Here is a 22,891-nt window from a genome sequence, read left to right on the forward strand (position 1 = left end):
CAGTCCCAATTCCTCTGACATTGTTCCAATTTTCCTTCTATTACCAGCATGTATCACCTTCTCACATACCACATAATTTATACTTTAATTATTTTGATTTATTAACTCTCTCCTCTAACTCGAGCATAAGTTCCAAGTGGGCAGGGGTCTTTCTTTTAGTCTCTGACATATCCCAGCACTAGCCCAGTGTCTGGCACATACTGGGAACTCGATAAACTTTGCTGAGTGAATGACTGAAGATATATGTGAGTTGGAATTCTCACCATCCCACTTACCAACAGCAGAATTTAGGAACGTCATTTATCCTTTCTGAGTTGTTGTGTATGTGTGGTAAAATATACATAACATAAAACTTACCATTTTAACCATTTTTAAGTGTACAGTTCTGTGGTATTATAATTCACATTGTTCTGCAGCCATCACCACCATCTATCTCCAGAACTTTTTCATCTTCCCCAACTGAAACTCTACACCTATTAAACAACAACTCTTGCTCACTTCCTCTCAGCCCCCAGCAACATCCTTCTACTTTTTGCTTCTGTGAATCTGACTACTCTAGGTCCCTTATATAAATGCAATCATACAGTATCTGCCTTTTTGTGACTCGCTTATTTCACTTAGTATAATGCCCTTAAGATTCCTCCATGTTGAGCATGTATCAGAATTTCCTTTCTTTTTAAGTCTGAATAATATTCCATTGTATGTGTATACCACATCTTGTTTATCCATTCTTCCATTGATAGATACTTGAGTTGCATCCACCTTTTGGCTATTGTGAATAATGCTGCTATGAACATGAGTGTACAAATATCTGTTTGAGTCCCTGTTTTCAATTCTTTGGGTACACACCCAAAAGTAGATTGCTGGATCATATGGAAATTTTATTTTTAATTTTTTGAGAAACCACCACACTGTTGTTCACAGTGGCTGCACCATTTTACACTCCCATCAGCAATGCACAAGAGTTCCGATTACTCCATATCCTTGCCAACACTTGTTATTTTCTGTTTGTTCGTTTGTTTATACGAGCCATCTTAATGAGTATAAAGGAAACGTTTCTGAGTTTTAATAGCTTCATCTGTACAGTGGGGATATACACAGACTTAGAGACGAGCATAGTTCTAGCCCAGAGTGGGTGTTAACTAAAAGAACTTCCTTTGTTTATTGTTATATTTGGGAAGAAAATTTCCACATAAATGTTAAGAGAGTCACTTCTGCTTTTCCTGTTACTACCTAAAGGTCACTCAGACTGGTATAGATGTAAATCAGATATAATATATAGGAGATGATAGAAGTTTTTTTTTTTTTTTTTTCTCATTTCACACTTGAAAGAGACTATTGCTGACTGGAGCCAAAGGAAAGAGTCCAAATGATTACAAACTGAGATATAATTTTAGTGATTTATATTTTCTTTTAGTGAGAAAGACTTGTGAGAAAAATTAAAGAAATGAGGACGATCTGATTCATGTATGAAAAATGCTATCCTTGAACCAAAACATGAAACTGTTTCAGCTGATCAAATTGTTGATTCACACATCAAAAAAAAAAAAAAATACTGAAATTAGCTGTTTGATCCAAGTGAACTATTATTTGATTGATTTCACCATCCTATTATTTAAGAACAGTTATAATTCTTCTTTCTGCCTCTGTGGAGATTCGTGCTTAGTCTAGATTAGTAAACAAAGTTTTTGGTGCTTAGGAAACTTTAATATTCAGTTTAACTAGTTTCAATTCAGCAAAAGTTTATCAAACAGATTTCATGTGCAAGGCATGTGTGGAATACAAAGAATAAGATATATACTTTTAAGATCTTGTAGTCCAGATGAGTGAATTTGATATCATTATCATAACTGTTACAAAATACTAAGAGAGGATTAGATCAATATGGCAGAATGAACACACATCTCCACCTCTTCTTATGCCTAAGGTACCATGAAAGAAAAGAAAAATCTATTTATATCTCTAACCATATCTATACCTATCTCTATTTATGAATATAGTAGGAGAGGGAAGATAGTAATCTTCATTTTAACAATTTCAAAGGCCTTAAAATAGGATTAGATCAATACAGGGGAATAAACATGTATATCTGCTTCTCTTCTGTCAAAATATCATGAAATAAGAAATATTTATGTTTAAAATAACAAGTCTATAGAAGCTCTTGAAAATAGGAAAGAGGCCTGTAAGTAGTCTACACAGTTTGAAGTATTTTTACTTTTCTCCAAAATCACTAAAGAGTTTATGATAAATATAACTAGAAGTCATATTCAGGTGGGCAGGGGCACTTAAATACAACATATCCAGAAAACAAAAAAATTACCAATAATTTCAGGAAAACCAAAACAAAGAAACTTCATGTAAACAAAAAACAAATAACAGTAAAAGAGAAAATAACAAAAAAGATACAGATGCAGTGAAGGAAACAAAGTTTTAAAATTATCCTCAGTTCTTTGAGAATTCTGCATACTTAACAAAGAAATAGATTTTGTGGAAATGAAAGCTAAGGTAGTTGAAATGAAAAACAACTCTAGACGTGGATTGACTAGAGAATGGACATAGCTAGCTAGTGATGGAGCCATGAGCTTAGGATGGAGCCAAGGAAATCTCCCAGAACACAGCACGAAAAAACAAAGAAATGGAAAGAATGAGCGAAAAGTTAATAGACAAGGAAAACAAATTCTAACACCCATTTAATAGGAGTTCCAGAAAGAACAAAGAGACTGGAGTGGGAGAAATGACAAAAAAAAAAATCACATAAATTATAGAAGAAAATTTTGGATCTAAGGGCACAACTGAAACAGCTTATGGAGAACGAAGCAAGATGAATAAAATTAGGCACACAGCTAGGCCACCATGCAGAGGTTTCAGAACTCCAAAGATGAAGAGAAAAATCCTACAAGATTTTAGAGTGAAAGAAAATAGATAATCTACAAAAAACACCACACAAATCAGATGGACAAGAATCATCTCCTTGGCAACACTGAAAGCCAGAAGATAATGAAGCTATATCTTTAAAGTTATTACCAAAAAACTGATTTTAAACCTAAAATAATATACTTAACTGACATTTAGATTGGAGGGCAAAATAATGACATTTTCACATGCGTGATGAGTCAGAAAGTTTACCACCCACTGTTGTTCTCTGAAAAAAATTACTTAAGTGTAACACAGGAAAGAGGAGCCCAACAAGTGAGAAGAAGTAGGCAACTAGAAAAAGTGGTGAGCAAAGAAACCAATTATCCTAGTTAAGTTTAAATATTTGTTGAAGCATAATGTAAAAAATCAAATGGGAATCAAATTTCTGGAACTAAAATCTCAGATGATTTCAACATAGGAATGTAGTAGAGGGCTTGGAGTATGAGTGTTGGGAGGGAGTCAATTTATAATGTCCTAAGGTTCTTAATTTCACAGACAGCATATAAATTCAATGAAATGAATATAGAAGTATATGTGTGTGTATAGATATGTAATTATGGTATATGATAACGTTATGTATTAGATCTAAGCAAAAACAGAAATAAGTTCAACATGAGTTAAAATTTTATGAATAACTAATATTATATACAAATTAGTTGTGTGATTTGCCAAAACCACTAGAGGAAAAAAAATCATGTGGCAAGAATGCATGTTCCATTTAATAAAAGAGAGGGAAAGAGAAAGCCTGGTTATTTGACAAATAAGTTCAAACACACCATTAATCACAAAAAAAAACATGTTAAAGGTCTTCTATTAAAATCTTCCATTTAAGGGCTGGCCGTGTGGCTTGGTGGTTAAGTGCGCGCGCTGCGATGCTGGTGGCCCGGGTTCGGATCCCGGGTGCGCATCGAGGCACCACTTCTCCGTTCATCCTGGGGCCGAGTCCCACATACAGCAACTAGAAGGATGTGCAGCTACGACACACAACTATCCACTGGGGCTTTGGGGGGAAAAAATAAAATAAACAAAATCTTTAAAAAAAATAAATAAATAAAATCTTCCATTTAAATACAGAGGTGATCTGATGGAGTTTAAAAAATCAAACTATATGCCACTTACAATGGGATAGAAAAAAGTATGTAGAAGATAAACACAAACAAAAGTTAAGCAGTCTGGTAAAATTAATATAAGAGAAAACAAACTTTAGACTGAAAAGTATTTAACGTGTCAGAGTGATATTTTATATTCTTGAGAGCTACAATCTATTAAAATATATAGTAATAAACTTCTATGTACCAGACAGCATAGCTTGGACTATATATTTTTAAAAAACTAATGTAAATATAAGAAAATATTCAGAAATCTAGTGTTATAATTTAAGACTATAGTATTCCCATAAGAAATCAACGGTAGACAAAATACAAAAATTTAGAGGCTTTAAATAACACAATTAACAATTCTTATTTAATAGATAATAAAAAATGTGTTTAGAATCAGAGAATTTATTCTTTTAAACAAAATAAATTCAAGAATTCACAATTTATAAGGCCAAAAGAACAGAAGAGGTAGCAATGAATTCTGTCTGAGAAAGGAGGAGATGATACAGAATATTTGAGATAGACCGGAGTATTTTAGGCAGAGGAAACAATATGTGCAAAGCTTATCCTTCCGTTTCTGCCCAGCCTAGGTCTCTAAGGACACTGCATCCACCTTCCCTTTATGGCTTTTTAATTACTTCCAGTAAATGTGTTAGATACTGGAAAAACTAAGTTTGCAGTATGGAAGGAGGATGGAGAAAAGGGAAGTATTCATATTTAACTTTTCTATCTCAGCTATCAACAATGCTCTGCAGTACACAATAAACAATTTCATTTTGACTTTTTTTAAATACTAGATGTAGGTGCAAGTAGAGGTACAGATATAGGTGTAGGTATAGGTATGTGTGTGTGTATGTATGCATGTATACATATATATATGCATTTATGTTATAGACGTGTCTATGTATATAGATATCACTAGTTATATACGCGTGTACAGACATGTATGTGAATACATATATGTGATAAGGACGTGTTTGCACACATGCACACATATAGTTGTGTGTGTGTGACTGTATGTATGTATCTGTATATGTGCTTACATGTATATATACATTGTTTTTAATATATAAATATGGAGAAAAAAATTACAAATACTCAATTAGGATTCTGAAATGCAAAACAATGAATAATGAGCAACATTTGTGAATTTCATTGATAGGTCTCAATTACTATAAGATATGTAGCATTATTCTTTACATTATGGAATGGTATGTTATCACGCATAAGTGCTGTGTTTGCCACCATGCCTGTAATACAGTAAAAAGTTTTAAAAGGTAATTTAGTGGAGAAGACTGCTTTAGTGTACAATAGAAAAATTAGAACTTTTGAGCCAAGTGTCCATAATGGCATTGAGGAGGATGTAGTCCATAATACCAAACTCATTATGATAGGAGCTCTATTAATTTATTGGCTTATAGTATACTGCTTTCAATGACCATATAACTGTCTTCAAAGAATTATCAATGATACTGCATTGTAAAGCTCCAAATAAGATGAGAGGGAACACAAATTTCCATGTAAACCATTGCTACTAGACACAATAAAGGCAAAAAACTTTTTGAGAGAAATTGGAAAGTGGTTGTATTGATATCATTTAGACCCCTGCTGACATGGTACAACTCACTCTTTGATGTCACAACTTTTGTTTTTTTATTGTTAAGTATTTCTTGGTTAAAAGAAAGCATTGTCCTCATCTCTATTTCGTGCTGTCTTTCCAAACAATATAATAGTAAATAACCACTGCACCTTACTTCAGCAAGTTCTATGGACAGGATAGGGCAGAGACATAACACTCCAAAAGATAGTGCTATGGACTGAATTGTGGACCCCCACGATTTGTAGGTCGAAGTCCTCACATTCAATGTGATGGTATTTGGAGGTGGGGCCTTAGGGAAGTATGAGGTTGATGAGGTCATGAGGGGGGCGCCCTCATGATGAGATTAATGCTCTTATAAGAAGAGACATCAGAGACCTTCAAGCACTCTCTCTTTCTGTCTGTCTCTCTCTCTCTTACCAAGGAAAGGCCATGTGAGCACACAGCGAGATGGTGGCCATCTCCAAGACAGGGAGAGGAGAGGGATCTCATGAGAACCCAACCATACTGGCATCCTGATCTCAGACTCCAGCCTCCCAGTATGAGACAATAAATTTCTGTTAAGTCACCCTGCTTATGGCATCTTATTAGTGCATCCTGAGCTGACTCAGACAGGTATTATCATACACCAGTCAAGGATGAGAAAAATATTCTGAGTTAGCTGGCTTTACTTATATAAAGATGAAATTATCTAGATGTGCACTCATATTCCAAATATATTTTATAACTCATCAGATACCAATAGAAACCCCAATAGGAGAGTGTCAGATAACACCAATAGAGTTCTTCAATGCTAAGATCTTTGGTAACTCCTGGATTGCCCTAATCAAGTGGACTAGCACAGATCCTGTGTCACATACTAGAGCCTCACAAACTCTGCTCTTGGCCAAATTCCTAGTCACTCCTTTCACCCATGTTTCTGTGTGAGATCCTAGAAACAGCTCACTTATCCTACACAAACTCACAGTAAGAATACAGCTCTAACAAGCTGTTGCCAACATTTTTTCTTTTCTAGCTTTTGCACAGATATGAAAGAGGCAAAGTGTGTCCCAGAGATGCAGCAAGTCCGTTAATTCTGCTTCTGTGGCCAACTGAATAGAATGGGAGTTTCCTAACAGGGGGTGTCTTACATACCACTCAATCCTTAGTCATCCAGCTCTCCTGCACCCATGGAAACAAACTTTAAACCTAGATGTCTGTGACTGAAAAATAGGCCCTTTTTACTTGAATCTTTTGTGCTGAATTTTTGTGTGTGTGTGTGAGGAAGATCAGCCCTGAGCTAACATCCATGCTAATCCTCCTCTTTTTGCTAAGGAAGACCAGCTCTGAGCTAACATCTATTGCCAATCCTCCTCCTTTTATTTCCCCCAAAACCCCAGCAGATAGTTGTATGTCATAGTTGCACATCCTTCTAGTTGCTGTATGTGGGACGTGGCCTCCGCATGAACGGAGAAGCAGCGGGTCGGTGCGCGCCGGGATCCGAACCCCGGCGCCAGTAGCGGGGCGCGCGCACTTAACCACTAAGCCACAGGGCCGGCCCCTGTGCTGAATTTCTTATCCTTGTTTCTATCTCTTCCCACTTTTCCATAGTTCTGTATTTAATCATCCTCTTTTAGTATTTCTCTCTTCCGTTACCCATGATCCCATCTGTTCAGTTGTTCTTTTTCCATCCATTTTAACTAACACTTTTTTGGCTTAAAAAAATTTTTCTTTCTCCTCAGCCACTAATTTCAAAACATCCTGCATTGTTAGTTGGAAAAAATTTAAGTATCTGCACCCCATTCTTACCAAAAATGACCTACTACTCTTTCCTTCTCTCTAAGAATGCCCACTTCCAGGCCCCACGCTGCCATGACCCACAAAGCCCCAATTGTTTTCTTGGACTTTGGCTAACAAAGATGACTTGCCCTACCCCGCTAGACCAAGATTAAGGACCATGAATGGAGCAGGATGAATAACGAGATAAGGCTGAAAGAGAGAATGAAGTGAGACCACCATGTTCCAGTCTTGGTCCTGGCATCTTCATTTATTTGCTATGTAACTTTGGGCGAGTTACTTATCTTAGCCTTAGTAGCCTCATTAGTAAAATGGGGATAACACTTGTAGGTACTCCCTAGAGTTAATAAAATAAATAGAATAGCTCCTGGTACATAAGAGACACTCAGTATAATTTATCCATTATTCTTAAGAATACCTCAGTCATCTCTCTTAAAATTACACTGAGTCCCTCATGCATCATTCTGTAACTCTACTCAGTCACTTGAAGTTACAAATTCTTCAATACTTATATTAAATATCTTAGTACTTGTACTGAAGTCAAACAACATAAAAACAGATGTCCTGCAACATGGTTTCGTGACCAAGAGAAATTTGGAATCAGAAATTCTGGTGTTTTATTTTAAATTCTTTTTTTTAAACCAAGTTGTGCCCATTAATCAAGCATTTTCATTCCTTAATTTCAGTGTTTATAAAATTTGAAACATAGAAACTGGCCAAGTTGAGAAATTATGTAACATGAGCTTTAAATTATGAACACTGGTTATGTATACATAGACTTTGTTGTTTTATAAAATTAAAATCACAGTAGTTTATTTAGTACCTATATAATGATAAGTTGCTAAATAGTTATGCATAAATAATAAATTAATCTGGTAACATTGCTTTTATAATATCACATCAAAATTTAGCTTTTCGTTAATGTTTAGAGAGCTGGCATGGATTTAAGATAACAGACCCTGGAATGGGACTGCTGGCGTTTGAAACCCACCTCCACCACCTACCAACTAGCACGAGCTCAAGAAACTTACTTAACCTTCCTCTCTACTTCAGTTCCCTCATTGCAAAATGGAGAAATAGCTAAACCTCCTCAATGGATTGGGGTGAGAATTAAATTATATAATAAATGCAAAGCATCTAGAATAGTGCCTGGCACCATAGTAAACACCCAAAAACTGTTAGCTTGAAATTGAAATATTTTTATTCCTCACTTAGTTATTTTTTCTGGTCAACATTCCATATGAATATCAATGGTTTTATTCTAAAACTGCATGGCATTTAGTCATTCTTTGCATCACTATCATGTAATTTACACAGAAAATTGAGTTAAGGCACAAAGGTTTGGGAACTTACTTGAAAATAAAATAGACTTCTTTGGGTCATGTCCCTGATCCGTGACTGCCTCTCTTGAGCACCACTTGTTGGATTTCTGCCCACCCTGTCGTCTCCAGTGAGATTCATTGAGTGCATACTATGGCTCACTATTCTAGAGTCAAGTAGTATTGGAGGGCAGGAGGGCTCAGGGTAGCAGATTCTTAGATTCCCTGGACTTTGAGTCTATCAATTTCCTTCCATGGGTTGTCTACAAATTTAAACATGCTGAGAAGACAGAAGAAAGGCTCCAGAGATCTGAGACAGAGAAAAAAGAATAGAGAATATGGGGAAAATGGGCATAGAATTAAGGTAGCATTAATTAAAGTTAAGGTTAAGAAGAGAGCAAAAAATGAATGAAAGGGCCTTCCCAACCTTGGCATCTTTCGGATACTTCTGATCAACCACCTTCCAGGCATTCTCAGACTACTCAACAGATTTAGATTTTCCCTGGGTGCTGGAGAGTATATGTAATCTTTTTCTTTAGTTCTTCAGTCATTTTTTTCATTCATCAGTTCATTCAATATGTAGCACCTTTCTCTCGGCAAAGCATTCATTCTATTAGACACTGGGACCAGGAAAAGAGAGAGGTGGTTACCAGGATGAAAAAAGACATGATTTCTGACCTCAAAGCATTTGCAGTCTGGTGGAAAAAGCTGACAAAAGCACAGATACATTACAATAGAGCCCTGAGTTAATGAATATAAATACCAGGGCGCACAGAGGGAGGAAAGACAAGTTCTGCCCCGAGAATCAGGGACATTTTCACATTGAGTAAGTCCTTGAGGACAACTAGGTACTCACCAGGCTGAGATAAACCATATTTTGCAGAGCATGAGGCATGCAGAAGCGTGATGTGCTCAGGAAGTAGTCGCTCACTGCGGCTGCAATAGAGGGAGTGTGGGTGGAGGCAGAAGATGCAGAGGAAGAGGTGGGGGTAGTTGAGAAATCATGCACTCAAATAGGTTTAATATGTCTCTTTCATCTTCTCCTCCCACCGTCCTCCCTACTGTGACTAAAAGAGAGACGCTTGGAAGTTCCTGTTTCTGGTTCCGGGGAAGGCGGCGAATCCACGCAACTCTGAGAAGAATGGCCCCGGGTGACCTGAGCATCTGGAAGGGCCATTTTCAGTCTTCAAGCTGGGACAGCTGAGTGGCTAGTGGTGTCACCAAGTGACTCAGCAGGATTGGGGTCTATTATTGAATTTTATCATGTCACAGCTAATCGTGTCAGTAAAACATAAAGCATTACTGAGAAATTGTAGTCAGATGGAATTTCATTAGTTGCTTTGTTGAAAATCAGATGTACGCTGCATTGGTACAGACAGCCAGCTCTGTGTGTGTGTGTGTGTGTGTGTGCGTGCGTGTGTGTGTGTGCACATGTCTGTGTATTCAGGACAAGGGTACAGTGGGGGCTTTTTGTGCCCTGGAGGTGTCAGGACAGGGATGAGGGGACCAGGAGATGCTAAGAATCTAACAAGACATGACCAGTTGTTTCTTCTCTGGTGACAGACTGTGGCAAGGGCTCAGCTTGCCTCTAGCCAATCCTCTCCTCTGCCCAGGCTGTTAGGTATGGCTAAAACAAATACTCCTTTCTCTTGTACGTTCTAGTCTAGATTGTTCAAAATCCTTCCATCTGGCAGAAAAAGGCAGTTCAACCCAGAGGATTCTTTGCCCATGTTATCCTAGGACTCTCCCCAGCAACACTCCGTGAAAATTCTGCCTGCCAAGGCTCTAGGAGAATACAGAATAGCTTAGCAGAGAAGGAAACTGATGTGAAAAGTGGAAAGGAATTTGCCAAAAGAGGTCTCTCTTGAATATAAGCATAAAAATGCAAAAAGGCACGATTAACTAACTGGTTTCCTAACATATTAGGAAGTAACTCAACCTCTGGCTACCTGAAATTGCATTAAATTAAGAGAAAAAAAATCAACACATTCATTTGTGTAACATAGGGTGCTTCTTAAGTCTACTAGATGGTGATGCTCCACAAAATAAACTTCCATATGTCAATGTGATTTGCTCTGAAGGTATCAGAAACTAAAACTGAATACACTTTCTGTTGGCATCTTATAAAAAAGTTCTTACAGAATCTCAGTCTGACAGTTCAGCACTGACAGCACCAATCATGTGCAGTTCTCCTGAAATCTTTCAGCAGTAAATCTCTAAAAACGTCCGCTTAAGCAGTAGAGGTCATAAATACTTTGCGAGAGCAATAAAATAGAACAGAATTTTGGAAGTTATAATTTTAGTGGATATAACTGCACTATAAAAGGAAGGCCTCTGGGACCCGGAATAAATGCACAACTCTGTCTAAGTGAACTGCAGTGCTAACTCATCTGCAAGTGGTAAATTATCCCCAGTCCCAGGTGTGGTGCATTATCCAAAGGGTGTCCAGTGATTAAAGGTAAGAACGTGGCTAAAATCCAAGGGAGCAGTGAACATTAACGATGGCTGGAAACCGTTGACAATTTCTCTGGAAGTTTGATTCGTTCCTATTTGCTCACATTAGCCAGGTCCAAAGTTCAGTGGATTGTCTATGATCAGTACAGAAACTCCAGTGAGAGAAGCCCAGAGGGTGAAAAGGAGACTTTGGCTCTTCATTCACCCCAGAAAGAGTTCATATAGGATGAAAGTAAAGCAATAATCCTATTACCTATAAGTCCTTCAGGCTTCAACAGGGAATAGATACAGAGGCCGTTGTCCTAAAACTCAATTGATGATTGCAAAGCAACATAAAATTCCATTACATTCATGATCTTTTTGGTACATCACTTATTCTGTTTAGTATATATTTGCATAAATTATTTTTACATTTAAATCTGACTCAGGGTCTTAGAAACTCCCAAAGAGTCAAGGATATGTTTAATTGATTTCCTAAGCTCTTCCCCTCCCCCGCACACACCCACACACACATAAAAAACACTGTGCACTGTTGAATGCAAGTAACTATTATTTCATGATTACATCTATAATATTTTGTAATGTTTTGTGTCAAGAAGTCCCCATCTTTTATTCTTTTCCACCAAGTTCTTGAATTGTTCCCTATGCTTCAGTCTAGTTTTGATTGGTGCAGTCTAGAAAACTGATGAGTACGATATTGAATGAAGGTGGCAGGGATAAGAAATGTTACATCTGAAGAGCATATGAAGAAAATTTTCATGCAAGGAAGTCCAAGTTTCCAATTTTTAATCAGAATTTGATTGTGGCTTATTAAAATGCCAAATCACTTTGCAATATTGTGCTATGTCTTCACAGCTTAAAATAGTCACTGTGAAATAATCATTCCTCCCCAGTTTTCCCATCTGAAAGTAATAACACATTGTACCTTTTGCTGTTGTTTCTAATTTTTTGGTTTTTATTATTGTGTAACTGAAATGTCAACCTCCTGCCTCTAAGGGTCACCTTCCAGTTTATTTGGAAAATAAAGGAACAAGAGGGTTTGCCTCATGTCAACTCCTGAGTCATTGACTTGGCAGCTATTGTCTATATCATGTGCTTCTCTATCCTTGCTTTCTGCATGGCCTTTGGTCACTGCTCTGTTCACTGCTATTTACCACCTGGAACTTGGGTCTTCCTTGGTGATATATACCGATTCCAGAAGGCCACAATTTCCATCACTAACCTGTCACTTTGCTCCCGCTAATACCCAACCACAAAGTTGATGGATGTTGCAGATTTCGCTTCAGGTTTGAAGATTGTTCCAAGTAAAACCCTTTAGTTCTCTCTCAGAAAAAAACTGCCTGATACTTATGTGGATTGGTTTTACCCATGGCCTTTTCTCAATCTGGGCACTCTTGGGTTGCAATAACCATCCCAAAGGGCATTTCCCTAAGACTGAGATAGTACATCCAAAATAGGACCATAATAACAGTGGGTGGGAGTTGGATATGAGAGGAGGAGAGCCTGCAGAAAATAGTCGATAATGGGTTCTACAGCTTAAAGTCTGGTTATCATCCAGGTCTCTCAGTCAGTGTGAAGCGAAGCCAGCCTAGGCTGCTGGGTGGACATGTGTTGTTTTTGCATACCCAGTATCATTCCCTTTGTTCTTGTAATAGTGTCTTGACTTTCCTTGGGGATCGACTCCACCCACTTTCATTCCATGTAGTTTAGTGGGGGCTAGCCCAACCCTGGAATCAGAGGTGAGCTCATGACCCAGATCTGAACAATTAGTATTGTCTGGCCATGGTGGTTGGTTAAGCACTCTTTGCTCTAATCAAAGTAATCCCAGGAATTTTTCTGGATCAACTAGGAAAGATAAATTTTTTGTTTGGGAGGCGTGGTGGTGGTTTCTAAGACTGCTGGCAGAGAGGATGAAGTAAGTCTGGGCTTCCATCAGGCACAATAAAAGCATAAAAATAAGGCCAACCATGAGGAAAGCAGGGCTGAGATGTAAAGAGAGATTGGCTCTGATGATGGCATTTGAGACTCTTAGATCCAGCTATGATTAAAGCTGATACGGCTGGAATTTTCAGTATGGGAACCAAAGTTTTTTGTAAACTTAAGCCAATTTGGGTTGATCTCCTATCACAATCCAAAGGTTCTTGAATAACATATTCTTAAATTTTTCCTATGGCACCAAGTATCCCATGGATACCAGAATAAACACACACACACACACACACCTCCCATGGATAAACAAAAATCTCAGAATTATTACAGTCTAAATCCATACTAAGAGAGAGAAGCACTTTTTTGGTGAATATAATATAATCTACAGAGATAACTATGTGAACAATGACTATACTACTTGATATTAGTACGTTGAAAGTTTCAGTTTCTGTCCCGTTTCTAGACAATAATCCTAAATCTTAGTGATGTAAAAGAAATGAACTCAGATTTCCATGACAAATAACAAAACTACATATTTCTTTAGTTATACAAAGAGTTAGCTAGAATTGAAATTAAAGTATTTGAAATTCAAGGTCCAATTGTTAGGCACACATCCCCCTACCTCACTATATCTCTAAAAGCAGGAGAACGCAGTATAGGATTTATTTCCCTGTTCAAATTCCTGAGATAAAGGAATGAGGGAGAGGCAGGGCAGAAGGCTGGTTCTTCCAGTAACATTTTGAATTTAGGCAACTTTAATCAATGTTTATAAAGAACACAAAATCTATTTACATTTTTCCAAATTCATTTATGACCTTTCTCAATATGCATTTATTTATCTCCCTTTATGAGAGGAGAGTGGTTTATATTATATAGAAATAGACCGATGGAGAGAGAGGAAGTTGAGAGATCACTATACTACTCCAGAACAGATGGTGTTTGTGGAGAAATCTTTATCATTGTGTTGAAGACATGATTTAATTAATTATGCTCAACTTGAAGGAAAAAGATTTCCAAATTTCCTTATTTTATGTGGAGGATATTTGTCCAGAGGCTAAATATTTCAGTAAATCAGAGTTTGGATACCCATACTTCTATTAACTTGTTGCTGGTGTGGTGGGTTTGCGTGTGCACGCCTGGTGAAGGCAGAAGAGGAGAGGCAAGAACCAGTGTGTTATCTTTCCATCTTTTCCTTGGAGGAGAATGAGGTTGGTGACTAAGAGATGGAATCCCAGTTGGGGTATCAGAAATTGCTCTCATTCCAAAAGACTCCAGTCTGTTTCACATTTATATGATACCAAATAACACGGAGTTTTTTTCATGGTCAGTGATGATTAAATGCACCCCTGCTTCCAGGATCCTGGCATCAGTATGGAAATTTGCTTGGCTAATCAATAGTTGGTTGGATCTCAGTTCATCGCACATTCGGATTCAACATATACATTTAGTTGTGGTTTTTTTTAAGTATATCAAAGTATTGAGGTATCAGGAACAATGAATTTCTTAATTCCTCTTCTGCTTTCTGACATATCATTTCAGCAATTCCTTTGAGCCAATTTAAAGTGGGTACAAGATTTTTAATTTGATCAGAGTAGAATACAAAGTTATTTACTTATTTTAGGCCTTTTTTGACTGCCTGGATCTTAATCTTTGGAAGAGTGTTGACTTTAGCCTAACCTATGTTAGCATTCTTTGGGATGAAAACCCTTCCCCTTCCCAGCTAAGCAGGTCTGTCCCAGTCTCATGAGTTGCTACCTGTTTGGTTTGGCTGCTCACTGAGCACTATTCGTTCTTTCTCTAGGCCTTCCCACTTATAATAGAGCCTATAATTGGCTCTCCTTTACCTTCCAGACCAAAATCCAAAGTCTTTGGCATAGCATTTGAGAACATCCGTGATCTTGAATTCTCTGTTTTTATTGGATTGAACGATCTACATTTCCCACCCGCACAGACTTCTATCTTCCTGGTTTTAAATGTTAAGGAAATTCTCTATTCATCTAACATCATATACAAATATGTGATCATTTAGCTTTTTAATCAATGATTGTTGCCTAATAACACATTTATTATTTTTCCTGCTAATGAATTGGATTCTACTAATGGTTTTCCTCATGTTACACAAGTTTGCCTCTTAGAATAAACCCCCTATGGTCACAGTGGATAATTATTTCAATGTGATATATTCTGTTCTGAAACCTTATATAGAGTTTTCATGAAAATATTCATAAATGAAGTTGAATTATATGATTTTTTTGGACTTTTTGAGTTTGGGTACTAAAACTAAATATGTTTCATACTGTGAATGGGACAGTAACATATTTTGCTTTTCTATAGTTTTCAAGTCCAAGTAATACAAAGAACATTTATTCCATAACAGCTTTTGCAGAAAAGTCTTTAGAGACTCAGGTTGAGATAATAATTTTAAGAATAATTCAATTTTTTATTAATGCATCACTTTGCTAATTTTACATTCTTGTTAGAGAATCTCTTCTGTCTATAAAGTTGACACATTTATTAGCCTATTTTCTAATAAAAAGAATAGCATTTCTCTTTCCCCAGTGCCTGGTTGGCATATCCATCTAAATGGTAATATGCTACAGTGTTTAAGAGCACAGACGCCCGAAACCAGACCTCTTGTCATTTATTATTGTCTCCTTAGTAAGTGTTAAACTTTAGGTTAGTATTCAACTTTAAAATGGGGATGATGATAATAATAGTACAAATCTCCCTTGACTTACAATGGGGTTATATCCCGACAAATCCATCACAAGTTGAAAATATCCTGAGTCGAAAATTCATTTAATACACCTAACCCAGGGAACAACCTAGCTTAGCCTCGCCTACCTTAAATATGCTCAGAACACTTACATTAGCCTACAGTTGGCCCAAATCATCCAACACAAAACCTATTTTATAATAAAGTATTGAATATCTCAGGTAATTTATTGACTACTGTACTGAAAGTGAGAAACAGAATGGTTGTTATTGTATTGGTTGTTTACCTTCTTGACCTCATGGCTGACTGGGAGCTCTAGTCCTCTGAAACAGCCCAGCATACAAGAGAGTACCGCATATTGCTAGCCAGGGAAAAGATCAAAATTCAAAATTCGAAGCACAGTTTCTACTGAATGCATATCGCTTTTGCACCATCATGAAGTTGAAAAACCTTGAGTTGAACTACAATAAGTCAGAGACTGTCTGTACTTTCATTGCAAAGTTTCTGTGAAGATTAAATGTCACTATATAAAGAGCACTTAAAAATGTCTAGTGTGTAGAAAGTGTTAGCTATTTCTTTATCCACTTTTGTTTATAAGCACCTCAAACTTAAGAGGTCCAAAATAGAATTTTGATCTACTACTGATCCCCCAAATCTGTTCCTTCTTCTATAATCTCCTTCTAAGTAAAATATACCACATTGTCACAAAGTTACTTAGTCCAAAAAACTACTAGCTATCACTGATTCCTCTCTTTCCTTTATCTCTCACATCTAATTCACCAATCTTATCATCTCTAAATTTAAATATCTTCTAAATTGGACAACTTCTCACTACTTCCATCACTGCTGTCCAAGTCTACAACATAATACCTTGATTATTGCTATGGACTCTTAAATGATCTCTATGGTCCCACTCCTTTCCACTTCATACTGTTCCCTACAGAGCAGCCAGCAACTCCTCTTTAAAAGACAAATTAGATCAAATTATCTCCCTGCTACAAATCACTTGGGTCTTCCTATAATACTTAGAATAAAATCCAAACTCTTTATCCTGACCTGAAAGACCTGCGTGTACTGCCCTGTGTCACCCTGACCTCATCCCCTACCAGGTCCTGCTTGCTCTCATGTACAGGGTCTTCCTTCCACAGGGTATCTTCAAACACGCCAAGCTGGTTCTTATCTCGGAAAATGTAAAGTGTTGGGGAGAGGAAGTGTTCTATAGTCCTATAATTAGGTCTTAGTCTTTTGGTGAGCTTGTGCTCCTGGACTGAACTTCACCCATGTTTCTCAGTTTTTCTTTTCTCCCCTTCAGTGGGAGAGGATAGCTAGAGGGGACTGAGGTTGTGTATTTCCCTTCCCCCACATGGATGGCTGGAGAGAGCTGGAGTTAGGTATTTCCCTTCTCCCATGTGGAAGGCTATTGCATGCCTGGAATTGGGTATTTCTTGTCCCCAGGTAGGTTAGACTCTGATAAAACCCCAGCAGGTTAGGCTCTGGTAAAACAGTTTCTCCCGAAGGAATATCTTGTTAGGAAGAACAGAGTGCTCTGGCACCTTTCAAAATGGTTCCTTTTCCTTTCTTCCTGCTAGAAGCATGAAGTGATTTTTCTCTGATATTCTTTGTGAAGACCTGGTGGAGCTCCTGGAGATAAAATTAACAAAAGTATGGGGGTCCTCCAATGACTGGGTCCTCCTGGAGTTTTTAACTCTCAGACTTGTCCACACTGAGTCTCCAGCAATTTCTCAATTACAGTTCAAGTTTTCCTTTCCTAGCAGTGGTTCCTCTGAAAGTTTCTTCTCTTGAGTTTCTACTCTGGTAAATTGAGATTCTCTGTACCCTCCTGTCTGCCTCTCCAATTGGGAGGGCGGCAGTTTACCCTAGGATCTCAGTTCTCAGACAGATCTAAGAAAAGCTGTTGATTTTTCAGTTTGTTCAGCTTTTTACTTGTTAAGATGAGTGGCAACTTCTGTGCTCCTTACCTGCTGGACTGGAAACTGGAAGTCCCCCTTCGCTGGGTGTGTATGGGTGGCTTTTTCCAAATCTGAATTTCTTCTAAGTTCTTTGTACAACTTATAAAGTGGGGGAAAGAGTTGTAGTGGAAAAATGTTATTAATCATTGAAAATAAATAAAAGCATTTAAAGGATTGGACTGAGTTGGTGTTTAACTCTAGCTGTAGAAATATTGGGCACACAGAGGATCTTCTAAAGAAGGTTTAAATTCTATAATAATATATATGAGCAGTGGACTTACAAAATATCCCAATTGATATTTACTTAGCATTTAGTACTGGTTTAAGTGAGAGATTCATTGAACAAAAACACAGGCTATTTGTTGTCCCCATATTATGAATGAGGGAACCTGGGCATAGGAAAATCTAGTAACCATCCAAGGTCACTGTCTGATCACCTGATGTATGCTATAATAAGTCTGAAAATGTGAATATTAATATTTTTGCCTCCTCCATGAAAATGGGCTCAGAAATATACCTTTCTTAATTGCTTCTGCACAGAATTTATCTCCTATTGATAGGTGAGAAATGAGTTAGGGAGCATGGAGGTAAAGTTTATGTATCTTGCACTTCAGGCATATTACTCACTTCTAGATTCATAAACACAACCAACATTGGAAACCCCCCAATTACCAGATTTATCAACATATTCATTCAGGGGATGCAAAGAAAGGTGTTGAATACATGGCTAAGTTCCATAATAAAGGGCAAATTATCTTAATTATTTCCTAAAAAGAAATTTGAATAAATAAACATACATCTGTGTTTATGTCTATGTTATTTATATATATATCCATGTCTAAAAAATCACATTAAAACAGTTCCTAAATGAGGGCAAACATCCAAAGCATTTTGAGAGCCTGGTAATTTCCTATTGAGTTGTAAAGGAGAAAGAGGCCCCATAAGTAACATTTCTCATTGACACACACACACACACAAAAAGGTTAATGCACAAAATTGAGCCTCCTTTTGTTGCTAAGGGTTTAATTTAACTCATTCCTCTTACCATGAAAACAGAGTCAGTTCACAACACAGGGCAGAGAAGAGGTGTTGAGAATCAATCCTTTTGCCTGTTGCCAAAAGAAGAAAATCACCACTGGGACAAGGATGATTCCTTACTCAAAAATATTTGCTTTAGGGGCCAGCCCCGTGGCAGAGCGGTTAAGTGCGCACGCTCCACTGCTGGCAGCCCGGATTCGGATCCCGGGAGCGCACCGACGGACCGCTTGTCAGGCCATGCTGTGGCGGCGTCCCACATAAAATGGAGGAAGATTGGCACAGATCTTAGCTCAGGACCAGTCTTCTGCAGCAAAAAAGAGGAGGATTGGCATGGATGTTAGCTCAGGGCTGATCTTCCTCACCAAAAAAAATATATATATATATTTGCTTTACACAATGCTAGATATTCTCTAACAATTGACATTACACAGATATTGATATTGAAAATGAAATGGAGAATATCAATGCACCTAGAAACTATAGTGGAAAGACAAGTCAATAGCTACAAAGCTATGGTTTGATATAAGAATATCTGACTTTAAAAGAGCAGACATAACCTTAAAATATGTGCTATTTTAAAGCACTCATCTTCCTTTATTGCAATTTCATTTGCCTCAATGGGCCTTACTCCATGGGGCTTTTTAATGGCTTGGATTATGGCTTGTTTATCTTTAACCCCTCCATTTCCAACAAATTGTTTGCCCTCAAGTTCGTAACCACAAAAACGTGCTAAATGAATAAATGAAGGAATAGCTGCATTTCTAAGTTTAAGAAGTATTTTTCTCCTTCCTCTGGTAAAAATTATTGGGCATTTCTGAATAGTTTCATAATTTCTTATTCTTTTATCTAATACATAGAAGAGTTGCTACCATTATTTATGAATGGAAATATCACAAGTAATTTATATAATAAAATATAACTTGCTTAGAGTAATTTTAGATAATTAGGACATGATGGAAAGAAAGCACTGGTGTTACAGAAAAGTAAAAAAAAAATGTGGAGACTTGATATTGTAGTTGCTTTTTTCCCAAGCACAGCTGCATGAATGCATGAATTCACTATTGCTTTCTTCTTGCAAGGAAACACAAATTAGTTAAGGATAATAAAACCAACACTCAGCTTCGCGTTTGTGGGTTGAGTTGCTACATGGAATCAGAATGTATTTTCTGTGGCATAATATTTTTACAGTGAAGCAGCCAAAATACCACAAATGCATAGCACAAGCTTCAAACATTCTGGCCCTTCCAGGCATTTCTGTGGCTTGGCGTTGATAAATGCAGGTGAGATACAGGTTGCAGTTAGTATCAAATTACAACAAACACTGACTTTTCCAAAAATATGAGCTGCTAAACCAGCTTCCCTATTACCTTGGGAGAGGATGCCTGTCCATCAACAAGCTGGGACTTTAGAGCAAATTCTCACAATTGGATCTTTCGAGTGAGCAAAAATCTGAGCCCAGTCAAAATAAAAACAATAAAAGACCCTTCCCTCACATTTCCACAATAGCCTGTGTGGCGAATGCCAATGCACAGTGTGACTTCCTCTTCCTTTTCCTTCTTCTGGTTTCCTAACTGTATATTTTTGCCTGCTGTTGAATTTAAAAGAATAATGAAATTCCTTCATCTGAGAAATGATTAAAAAGTAATAAGACTAGTTGATATATTTATCCTATAGAATCATTCTCATTACTTTCTAGGCCCACCTAACAATTACATTTATGACTTATACGACTTCCTAACATAATAGGTAAACTTTTATAAACATGCCATGTGTCCATGGGGTTTACTCCTTTGTATTTTTTTCCCACTAATTCTCCCTAATTTGGTTACATCAGATAACAACATAATGTAGCAGAGAAAACACAGTGTGTGGCACATATGATATGCTCAGTACCTTGTGGTTATTAACAGGCAATCATACTCATATGATTTTAATTTGTTTTTCTGATATAACAAATATGAAATATAGTCCATAGTTCTCCAATGCTGTTACTATATTCACAATACATTTTCAGTTATTCTTTGTGATTGATAGTCTAAGATAAAATTTGTGTTCTGAAATAACGTGACTCTTCTGCTATGTTGACGTGTCTTACTCTCCATTTCTCATATGGGTTAATTTCTCAGTATTTCGAGAATATATCTTGAGAATAAACATTTATGTGGCTCTTGACATAGCAACTATGACTCTTGTTTCATTTCAAACAATGAACCAAATATTACGGAGTCCATACATTTGGATCCATATAAAGTTAAACTGTCCTCAGTTCTACGTTATAAGAAAAACATTTTAAAACAGTGTCGAAAACAATACTAAAACTCTTAGATTATTCTCACAGAATGAAGCCCTCAACACATCGTCAATCATTTTCCCTTGTTTCACTTTCTTGTGACATCCCTTCATACCACTTTTAACAAAGTCCCTGTAGATATTTTGACCTTAAGACAACAACCACCACTCTTATAGCTACACAAAAAGACATTAATACAGTCAGAACAATGCAAAACTGACGCAGTCAAACCATTTTCTAATTAGCTCCCTCTCCAATTAATCTCTGATGAATGCCTTCCAAAAGTTCCAACCAACTGACGTTTTGTTCTTTTGTTTTTGTTTTGACAAGGGCAAATCGAATTTCCCATTGACTGGGAATACACTTGCAACCATCACAATTATTTATATTTGCGTTGGTAAAAATTTCAGCCCTCCAGAACGTTTAGTAATAAAGGACCTCTCACGTTGGAAACAGTAGAAAAACGGTTACCACATAGTCTAATTTCAACCTTTGTATTGAGTATTTCTATTAGCAGTGTAGAAAATGGTATAAGTTGGTTGTAATCAAATTGAAAATGTGCATCAAATGAGACAGGATAAATATTAGGCAATGAAACAGCTTTCTAACAACCACACCATTTCTGTGGCCCTATGAAGTCTGATGGATCCTAATGATTCATTGGCTCTTGATACTGGAACCAAGCACTTGGGCTCTGAAGTTAGGAAAGAGTCTGGTAGCTCAGACATAGTTTTGACAATGCCAAAACAAGCTTGGAAAGGGAAACAGTCAGTCTAACCAATGATTTGGCAGCATAAAAACCCAACAAATATGTTAATTGATGTTTGTTTTAATATTGAATATAGTCAATTTCTTTTTATGTCAAACCAACCCATTAAGGAAGACACCCTCTAAAGGAGAACAGTTGAGCAATAGAGGTCAAGTGTCAACTGAGCCATTCTTCCTTAGAAGTTACAAAACGAGGCTGAAACTTTTTGATGAGGTTTCAAAATGAGACTGAGAGAAGTACATAAAAACTGTGCTTCCCTTTAGATGGTATATGTCAGCCTTAGTTAACATTTGTAGGGTAAGAAAACTTTTCCTAACCAGATTTTGATGCTCAAAGGCTGTAAAATATGAATGAATTAGCTGAACACTTGCAAAAGGCCTTTGAAATATTCAAATATTAATCACGTTTTATTTCAATAATGAGGGTCCTTGTTGTTGTGAAGTGTTATGCACTAGATTCAAATCTTTGGTTTAGGAATTTGTCTGCATTAAAATATATTTTGAATGAACTTTCTTTTTCTCTTAAAACTTTCTCTGGGTCGTAATTGCTACTGTTGCAAGATGTATAAATTCAGTTGGTAAAACCATGACACATATAGGCACCCTGCTAATTCCTAAACATATCCATTTTATTCAAAACAAACAAACAAAAAAACATAATATGCTTGATACCTGACTGGTTATAGCTCATTCTACTGCGAGTCCTACTAATCAATGCCTCCTGATAAAACACGATAAAATTCATACATCAGAAAATGCAAGTCAAGGCTAATAGTGCTTTCATTTAACTAAGAATAAAGTGGAACATAATTATGAAAATAATAGTAATAATAATAACCAGATATTGAGAACCCACTGAATATTTGGCTCAATAATATGGCAATTTGGATATTCTCTTTTATTTAATCATTAAACAGATCTTAAGGTCAGTATTATCATTCCCATTTTACAGATAAAGAAACTTGTTCAATAGCCTGTTCAAAAATAATCGCACCATTAGTTAATGTGAAGTTGGAGCTCA

The 22,891-nt window shown here is 36.9% G+C and overlaps 1 long non-coding RNA gene across 1 annotated transcript in view; it reads right to left on the minus strand.

Moving 5' to 3' along the window:
- LOC147914549 (uncharacterized) overlaps positions 1-9,696 on the minus strand; it is an 82,280-nt gene extending 72,584 nt beyond the window's left edge. The window contains exons 1-2 of the long non-coding RNA XR_015555274.1: positions 9,562-9,696; positions 9,133-9,325 (exon numbers count right to left, since the gene is read on the minus strand). This is a non-coding gene — a long non-coding RNA (uncharacterized LOC147914549). The remainder of the gene's footprint in view (positions 1-9,132; positions 9,326-9,561) is intronic.
- Between the last annotated feature and the right edge of the window lie 13,195 nt (positions 9,697-22,891).

This window comes from Ceratotherium simum, chromosome 19, assembly GCF_057802395.1.
Source record: "Ceratotherium simum simum isolate JZ-2026a chromosome 19, ASM5780239v1, whole genome shotgun sequence".
Taxonomy (NCBI): Eukaryota; Metazoa; Chordata; class Mammalia; order Perissodactyla; family Rhinocerotidae; genus Ceratotherium; species Ceratotherium simum.